This window comes from Odontomachus brunneus, unplaced genomic scaffold (genome assembly GCF_010583005.1).
Source record: "Odontomachus brunneus isolate Ranch 3 - 2012 unplaced genomic scaffold, Obru_v1 Obru_scaffold_111, whole genome shotgun sequence".
Taxonomy (NCBI): domain Eukaryota; kingdom Metazoa; phylum Arthropoda; class Insecta; order Hymenoptera; family Formicidae; genus Odontomachus; species Odontomachus brunneus.
Genome location: NW_022639561.1, coordinates 264,972 through 265,407, shown reverse-complemented (window position 1 = coordinate 265,407; position 436 = coordinate 264,972).

Genomic DNA, 436 nt, shown 5'->3' with positions numbered 1-436 from the left:
ATATATATATATATATATATATATATATATATATATATATATATATATATATTATGTAGCATTACTGTGCTTGTAAATGTTTCCCAGATAGCTCATAGTTTTCTTTTATCGTCTTATCATTTATCTTCATTTTTTCAGTCTTCTCTTTATTTCTTCTTACACATTCTCTCCTTTCTGTCCTTCTTTTCTTTCCTCCTCTTCTTTCCCTTCCTCTTTTATCTCCTTATTACATAATTTAGCTATAAAAAGTAGAAACGATACTAAGTAACGATACTAAGTATTCAAGTAACGGTAACAACGTATTTTTTTGAATAACGAGTAATAATAATGAATTACTTTTAAAAAGTAACTAGTTTTCTATTTTACTATCTTGCATATCTCTATTTTCTATCTTCTTGCTTTGTTTCTATTTTTTGTTCCTTATCTGTCTGCGTAA